We start from the raw sequence: 6000 nt of genomic DNA on the forward strand, positions 1-6000 counted from the left end.
GCTATCACTAAAACAAAATAAAGCAAAATAAAAAAAAAAACAAAGAAAAAAAGAATATTAGGCTGTTGAAACTGCATGCATTTTTTAATATTTTTACACTCCAATTAGTGCTGGGACACAGGAAGAGCATAAAATAAAATAATAGTAGTAAACTTATGAAATTCCAGAAGAAAGCTATCAGGTAAGATTTTAGTTTAAAAATGTTTTTTATCATAAAACTTCCTTCCATCATGAGAACTTATACCGTAATTTGTGCTTTTAATAATATTTACAAGTTTTATAACTCCACTGCCTTTTACTTTAAAATGTTACAAAAAATTCTGGCAAGAGTAGTAGATGGAGGAATTTCAAACCTCCAGCTCCATTAATTGTTGTTTACTCTTGGAAAAAGCTCCTTGTAAAAGAATTTAGCATATGTTTCTTGCCTTACAGATGTGATTCAAGACCATATGTTTCCTCTAATCTGCCCCTTGTGTTTCACCATAGACATCAAGCAAGTTATTGCATTTCTGAACTGGATGAAACACTCCTTAATCAAGCTGTTTGGAGAGAATGATGCCCAGTTAGGTGAGGTTCCAGGTGCTTTAATTGCCTCTCTAGATATTCTAAGTCCAAAGTGTAAATCTTTATTGTCCTTCTACAGTTGCTGATTCTCCCATCTGGTGCCTAAACTCTGCAGAGGACTGTGTTTAATGTTGAAATTACCTGTGAATTTCACAGTCTGTTTACTGGCACATTCAGAAATGCCACAAAGAGCACAAAACCATTTACATCTGTGAAAGCCCCAACAGGGCTGTCATGTTGAGGATTCCTGTACTACATCTCCTAAGTGGGTAAACGTTGCCAAAGCATCACTGCAGGAAAAAGCTCTGTACAAAGTGCACCTGGAAGTGGACCTGCCATGATAACTCCATGCCTAGATGACCAAACCAGTTCTCTTCTCTACTCTGAAGAGTATTTTCTACTCCCCAGGTGGTGCCTTCCTTGGCAGTCCTTGGGAAACCTATCTGGATCCTATTGATTTATCCTCATTTTTGGCTCCATTTATAGAATGTTATGCCCCTTACAGGGCATTTAAATAATCTCTGGAGAACTAAAAACAACAAATTGGCCCCTGGGACTGCAGAAACAGAGGGGAAGAGCCTGGACAAGACTGTTGGGAAGTACCATCCTCCCATATTTCCTTAAAGCAATTTCCTTCCTGCAGGGAACACCGAGCCATGGTGTGCCATACTCTATATGGTGCTCTGAACATGAGGCTGTATGAGAGAAGGGAAAGAAAAGTCACCACAACTTTCAGTCACTGTAATTCATGGGGAAGGTCTATGGGTGTGAACCACCAGTGGTCAGTTCTGTCTCCCTCTGTGGCCCAGATTTTGAGGCACATAAGTCACTGAGGAAAGATAAAATGAAGGTGCCACCATGGAGTATGACATCAGCATAGCCCAGGGTATCTGAAAGGCCGAACACTGGTTTGTGCTTATCCGGTCAAGCTCACTGTTGGATAAGTCAGAATTAGTTCAATAAACAGAGGTTCCAAGTGTTTTGCCTTAACTGGTTGATATGCTAAACCTGATCTCCAAAGTCTTATGTCAGCTTGCTCTCTTAAAAAGTAACCAAAATTAGAAATCAGGATAAACGTTCATCAAAGAAGGTTTTGCATGCTCTCTGCCTGTGAACACTCAATGTCATGTTGTCCTCTTTGTTTACTTTTCCCGCCTCCTGCTTCCTTAGACTGCTCATAAGGAGGCTTTCCAGTAGATCCAATAAAAGTGTAATGACATCACATGTTTGTGCCCATGACAATGTGTCACTTCATTTGTTTTGCATCATGTACTTCCAACTACTTTTCAGTAGGCCTCTGGATTCACCCACACAAAGCATTTTCAGATGTTTCCTAGAAGAGTATCCAACCGATGCACATTTAAACAAGTCCCTAATTGCTGTCTGTGGTGCAATGCTTTCAGCATCTCATCGACCAAAGGTCTCTTTTCCTTACTGCTTCTTCTTTCACAACTTGCTTGTTGCAATTTTGGTCTTGTGCAAGAGTTGTTATGGGAATAAAGTCTTATCTCAAAAAAAGATCTTACTTTGTTTGGATTAAATAAAATGAGCAATCTTCTTATCTTTCCTCTTCCAATAATAATAGAAAAGGCTTTCTTCAATTAATAAAGCCTAAAAGACATACCTAGCACATAGTTACATTTTCTATACAAGCATCCAAACCTCTCTTGTTTTTCCACTGCACTGTTTCAGACATCCCACAAATTAGAAATAAATCCACAGTATGCTATCTGTATTTGGAAGTCATGAAAATTATTTTTCTGGTTAAACCAGTGCAGTTTTTGAAGATGTCTCAATTGTAAATGAACAAGGTCAAGTAACAATCTGTTTACCAGCCAAGACCTCACAGCTCTGTACACGTCTCCTTGCTTGTAAAGCAGTTTATAATTTTTCATTTGTTTTACTTGACAAATGGGACAGGCTAAGACTATCTCCAGTATCATTAACATCCTGAGTAGGGATAATTTTTTAGGACACAACTCTGTGGTAGCTGCTCCTATGCTGCCTTGTGCTGTCTAGCTTTGCAGAGCTTTCAGGTTTGCTCCTCAAGAATCACAGTCTCAGGATTAAGGTTACAAAACCTGGCAAATTTTTCCAGCCAGACACTGTGAAAGAGTTCAGAGAGGATCTAGGAGCAACTGGGAAAGGTGCAAAAAATAGGACCTTTATTAAAAGGTTGTGAGAGCTGGTTCACAGAGGAAGGGAGAGAATGAAAGCTTATAAACAGAAAGGGAAAATCTGAATCAGAGGGGAAGCAGAAAAAACATACAGAAAATGTAAGTCAAATGTTGGGTGGATTTTTATAGTCTCACTGGTGGCACAGATGTAAATGTGTGCTGGGATCAAGCCTGAGCCTGAGGAGCACAGCAGAGTCTGCCTCCTCAAAGAGGCTTTTTGTACAGGGAAAGGAGTGGATGCTTTCCCATCAGTTTGGACTTAGAGATGTTGAAATGTGTATTATTCAGGACTTCTAAGACAATTCTACCTTGGATGGCTTTCATACCAGCCTGAGTACCTAAATCCTTCTTGTTCCGGGAATGAAAATTGTCCCAGAACAATCAAACCAACATATCCAGGTTCCTGACTGGGGGAAACCCTTTGGTAGGACAGCTTCAGTCACACTAGTGAAGAAGGCACTGCTGTCAGTGATGCTCACTTTTTGTTTTACCAACAACATATATGGGACAGCTGATGACATCAGGGGATGCTCATCAGGTTCCATGTATCCGCCAACTTTTTGAATTGTCCTCAGAGGACAACCAAGGTGAAAGCTGGTGACACTAAGGGGAAAACCTCATCAAAAGTGAGATTTTGTATGAAATATTCATTCTTTTAATGCATTTCTTGCTATTTCTTCCCCAGCTGTTCTGTATACTCTATCCTGAACACTGACTTCCTCTCCCTCTGTTCTTCACTGGACTTCTTCCATCTGTTTCAGACCATCTGTCTCAAACAGAACATAAACTCAACAAAATTTAAACCCAAGCTGAACTTTTGAACTGTATCATATTTGAGTGTACCGGAAATTAGGTCAGTGGAATTCATGCACCCATATTTCATCAAAAAGTGAGGCCCCTCTTCCTTGTTTATTATTTCTAGAACATTTAAATTTCTAGAAATAATATTATTGACTAGAAACAAAACTACTCTAATTGGAACAGTCTTTTCAATGTGTCAAAATATTAGAGTACCAATCAAGTCTGTGCTGTAAAGGGTGCAGGCAAACATGAATTGTGGGCTGGCACTGTGTCAAAAATGCAGCTGTTCTCAGAAACTTCTGACCAGGGGAAAATGGTTTCTAGTCTTGACTGTTCATAGTGTAGGCATAAAAGCACCACCACAGTCCTATTCAAAAGGTAGAAGGTCAAATATTCACAAGAATTTTTTTCCCTTTTGTAATATGTTCTTCTGAACCTGTTGATCTCTACAATGTAGGGGTTTGGATCACCGAGCCTGGCTGAAAGCATTTTTTTATCATCATATCACTGAGTGTGTTATTTGTAGCAAATGTAAAGGACTTCAAAGCAGCAATGATAATTTATAAACCTGTGAAGTTGCTTTTAAGGATGATTTTTCATCAGAACTTACATAAAATTCACTTTTAAATGAGTGTGCTCTTTGAACCTGGGTAGAGAAAAAGGAATTTTTTGTTACGTCCTTCAAGTGAGACCCTGTCCATAATACAGTCCCACTGACTGCAGGAATCAGGACTGTCCTGTGTATCAAAGCATGTTTGAAAAGCTTCCGGTCAAACACAACCAAAAAATGGTTGGGGAGGAGCATGACCTGGTTCCTCTCACAGACAGGGAGGACCTGAATGAATGCGTCCAAGGACACAGAGAAACTGCAAAAGGTGACTCCATTTGGAGCATCCATGTACAGCCCCATTTCCCTTTAGGGTGCTGGAGAAAGCTGTGGTACTTGCAGGATAGCAATGCTCCAAGGGAAACTATATTTGGTGTCTGGGGATGAAGAATCAAGTAAAGATGGAACTAGTTTTGCAGCCTAAGGACTGTGTTAGGTGCAGTCCATTCCTTCCCACTGGGGAAAAGTGACCCATACCTCAACAGGATTTTGTTTTCTCTGCAATATTGTGGTTACACTCCAGCAAATCTCAGAGATAGATGGGACAAGCTCAAGCAGCCCCTGGGCACAGACCTCAGCCCTTGGTTCTCTGTGTATGGAGAAGGAAGATAGGCTGGGAGGGCTGAAAAGGCAACATAGAGCAGCACAGAGGAGGGGGTTTTTGGCTGATTCAGCAATGTAACTCGAGTAGAGTCTTTAGCTGCCTGCCCCTGACTGGGATGATTAACAAGTAAGTAGTTCCCCGATTATCAGCTTCAGAAGTGATAGTCAATTTAACAAGCCGAATATTACATTTTTCTCACAGTGGGAGGATTGTCCCTATTGGGGTGTTGTGGAAAATGCCCAAATGGGCATGAGAAATTGACTGGAGTGCAGGCAAAGATCATCTTAAGTGGAGACTCTCTTTTCCTGGGGTGGTTTTCAGTCTTCAGCATCTACTTGAAAAGTTCCAGGCAGTGCAGACTGGCATGCACGTGGACATAGGGCACGGGACATTTTGTTTATTCTTTTTCCTGTTGTCACCATCTTTTTCTCTACCCATTTATTGGCAGTGATTGCAGGGCAAACTAAGTGTCCTTCCCTCTGGCATATCTTCCCTTCTCCTGTGTCCTCACTCCCTGTTCGGGTGGATCTCACTGCTGAGATAGAAGGATCTCTGTTCTTAATTTTTCCCTTAAATTCTGGCTTGAATCATAGTTCACATGAATTTTATTGCTGGGAGGGCAGAGGTCCAGAGGAGAGCAAGTAGCTGTCATCACTAGGTAACAGTAGAAATCAACAACTAATCAACATTTTTCATTTATTTACAGTATTTAAATTAATTATCAGGTCTGAATATCTCAGCCCCTTTCTTTTAAGGTTGCCCAAACCATCACACTCCTATGGCACTACTGGGCTCTTGTAGAGTTCTGAGCCTTGGAGGAGTTAATTGAGTGTAGCAGTGTAGGTGGAAACTAAAAGTAGAAGCTGTGAGTCACAGTCAATTTCTCATTTCCCTGTATTGTTTGTATTGCTTGTACTGTTTTCAGACCTTCAGTTTCTGAAAACTGGCAGCTTTAGCCAGGCCAGTAGAAATAAACAGCAATCTATAATTAACATCAGAGAAACAAATACCCTAAAGACTAACCAATATATATAACTAGCAGTTACCTGACATCCCGGGTTAGAAACATTCTGCTTGTTGGAGAGGTTGTGTTTTATGATAAGGTTAACTGATGGCATAACCAAAAAAGGGCAGTGTGGGGTTTTGGTTGGCAGAGGGTGGCAAGAGTCCAGTCAGGGCACCAATGCCAAGTCAGACAGGAAATTTGAGAACCCATTGAGAAAGATAAAGGAGCACAAAGGAAACTC

Source organism: Agelaius phoeniceus, chromosome 2 (genome assembly GCF_051311805.1).
Source record: "Agelaius phoeniceus isolate bAgePho1 chromosome 2, bAgePho1.hap1, whole genome shotgun sequence".
Taxonomy (NCBI): Eukaryota; Metazoa; Chordata; class Aves; order Passeriformes; family Icteridae; genus Agelaius; species Agelaius phoeniceus.